The following is a 3,032-nucleotide window of genomic DNA, read 5'->3' as shown; positions in this document are numbered from 1 at the left end:
CTTAAAAATATCGTTCTGGGATTCCTAGAAGAAAGGGAAACACATTGTATCTGATAAAGGGAAGCATACCAGCACATCTCCAGAGAAACTTTTTCTTGTTATAATTTCCCTAAGTGCCATACAGGTGTGTAAATTCCTCTAAATAGTGGCTCTGCAAGTGTGGTCCCTCGGCCAGCAGCATCTGGGAACTTGTTAGAAATGCAGACTCTCAGGCTCTACTCCAGACCTAGGAATCAGATACTCTGCAGGTGGAGCCCAGCAGTCTGAGCGTTACCAAACCCAGGTGCTACTGATTACTTTGATGGCTTGTTTAGCATGTCCACAGCAATCTGCACGAGCAGGTGACCCATTTCTCGGCCTTCCCCATACTTACGGTCTTTGTATAACACTGCAATAGGGAGGCCAGACTGTCTGTCACTAGGTTTATTCAATCATGCTTGTTTAGGAAGATGATGGCTATTTTTGAAAGACACATTTCTATAAGCTTTTTTTTTTTTAAACAAAAGAGTAAACGTTTTATTATTTGTACATGAATCAGCTTGGTCTGAGGACACCAAGCTAACTCCTAAAAGTAGCTTTAAGCAACAGGAGGGTGTTTGTGGTCTTTCACATTTATTGCAACATCATGTATGTTACCTACTTGCTAAGCAGGGAGAGGCCCCACATCAGACACCTCAGACTGTTCGGAGCAACATGCTGCGGGTATCGGAAGTAGGGAGTACAGAGCCGCTAAGGCCTCTGTTTGAAAGACAGGGTCTGTGAAGGTCTCTGCAGGAAGAGAGCTCTGCAGGACAGGTCTTCTGTGGGGAGGAGCCCTCTGAGCGGGGACTGCAAACGGACAGTCACTGCTGGAAGAGTGCGTGTCGGAACAGGGCCCCACATGTGGCAGGGCCCCAGGGGCCTGGGGACAGAGGGGGTCACAGGGGCACCACATGAAGGGCGGGCAGACGCCCCTGGGGAGGGGCCGTGTACTCTTCCTCTCTGAGCAGCCGCCTCAGGATGTTGTTCTTCTTGGGTCAGCTGTAGACGTGAGTGTTCTGAAGCCGGGTGGGCACATTCTCCTTCTTAGCATTTGGGAAGAGCACAGGGATGAATCTGAAATTCATGCTGCGTTGTTTTATGAACTCAATCTGCATCATTCGATGAATGTACTTAGTATGTAAGCCATGCTCATCCTCGCCTGGCTGCTACTCTGCTCCTTCCACATCCTGTTTGCATTTGGGGCTGATTGCTACAATTATCATCACTGTCTTATCTCTAAGGTAGAGTTCCAGGCACTTAATGATATCAGTGCCTCAGATGCTAGCCTTAAGTATGTCAACTGCAGTTTGGAAGCCATTTGCCAACAAAAAGTTCACGAGTTTCACCAGCTCCATGGCTGCGTCCATAGAATAAGTGATGAAGACTTTCCATAAATCTGGCAAATTGCTAGTTTTCAGAGTTCCTCTGGTTGGAAGTTTACTAGGGGTCTAGGGACAGCAGCTGGGGATAGAGCCTGGGGACTTGGTGGTCCCAACTCTGCAGGACACTCCAAGGATTCCTCAGGAACTCCAGCTCGATTAGGTGGCTGGTTATACAGTAGGTTCCTCGAGAACCCTGGGGAGGAGTGGCCTCTTTGTCCGGGCCTCTCATCTTGGTCCCAGGGGCTGGTGTAGTTCAGGATGACCTTCTGCACAGGGTGTAAGCCCCTCATGCTAGGTATACTAGCATACCATGCTTGGCTCCAGGTAGGAGCTGCCCTTGCGCAGTCAGCTGGGCCACTTGCTGGTAGGCTGCTTGAGGGTGGTTGTGGCCACATGGCACCTGGTGATAGGGACCTCCGGGACAATCGTAATGAGAGTTCCATTGAACATGTGAGGGAGGGTTGGGAGGCAGCATCTGTGCACATGCTGGGTAACTCTGAGGTTCAAACTGAGGGAACTCCCTGGACCTGAGAGGTCTGGGTAGTTCCTGGGGCTCACATGGAGGTGAGGGGCAGGGGCCAGGGGCCTTTCCAGCTGCCTGATGCTAGAACGTCCTGGGGCTGGAAATCATACCCCGTGTCTGTTGTAGGCAGATCTGGAGCTGCTCGATTCCTGTGGGGTCCAGGCTGTTGCACTGTCCCTTGGCTGCTGCCCGAGGAGTCCGCTGAGGCATTAGGTAAACTTTGGTCTGATATGTCTGAGTCATGGCCAGTGTCAGGAGAAGGTGCTGAAAGCTGAGATCCCAGCCATTGATTCCCTTTTTCCATAAAAAACCCCTGTTGCTCCTGAGGAGGACTCTAATCACAGACTCAGGCTCATGCTCCCTGGCTGCTGAGGAGCCCGAGGGAAAATCTTTGCCGGGGTCTGGGTGTCTCCTCCAGAAGCTCCAGGATTTTAGAGCGCAGGCAGGTGACCTGCTGGGTCACAGGCCCTAGGTGATTTGAAAGTCTCAGGAATGGGCGAGCCTGAGAAAACTCTCCTGAGGAACAGTGAGGGGTTTTGGGCACTGACAAGCTGTTGGGTGCCATGTTCCTTAGATTTGGAGCAGGTGATTCTGATTCCTCTTCCAGGGAATAGTCTGGGATAGGTTAACGGACTTGGGTGTGGTTCTGATTCCTCAACCTCCACAGGCATACTTCAGTTCATTCTAGTTTCTTATAACCACCAAGGACAGACAGACTGGCCTTCCATCAGCTCTTTTCACCTTCAGACTTGTAGTGACGTAACATAAATGCACTTTTGCATTTTCTTTAGCTGCAAATCTTTGTCAGTGTTGTTAGAAAAAATACCCTATAAAATATAACCAGTGTAATTTCTTTACAGTTTTTCCCTTAATATGTGCCTTACTATCTTATTAGAGGTAGAAATCTAATTTACATGCAGTAAATCTAAGTTTCTAATTCCCCACAACATACATTTATATTTGTCTTCTGTATTGAAATCAGCACACTCATCCATCTGGATATTTGCAGAACAACTAGCTTTTTCTTTCTATGGAATTTCATGCTTTTTTTTTTTTTTCCTTAAAGCAAACTTAATGAACAATTTAAGAGCAAATGAAAAATTCAG

The 3,032-nt window shown here is 48.3% G+C and overlaps 1 pseudogene; it reads right to left on the bottom strand.

Moving 5' to 3' along the window:
- Positions 1 to 841: 841 nt before the first annotated feature.
- On the bottom strand, positions 842 to 2,612 carry LOC103678763 (annotated as a pseudogene).
- Positions 2,613 to 3,032: the final 420 nt, after the last annotated feature.

This window comes from Ursus maritimus, unplaced genomic scaffold, assembly GCF_017311325.1.
Source record: "Ursus maritimus isolate PB19 unplaced genomic scaffold, ASM1731132v1 scaffold_20, whole genome shotgun sequence".
Lineage (NCBI taxonomy): Eukaryota > Metazoa > Chordata > Mammalia > Carnivora > Ursidae > Ursus > Ursus maritimus.
The sequence above is the reverse complement of the archived record's forward strand: the minus strand, read 5'-3'. Positions and strand labels throughout refer to the sequence as shown.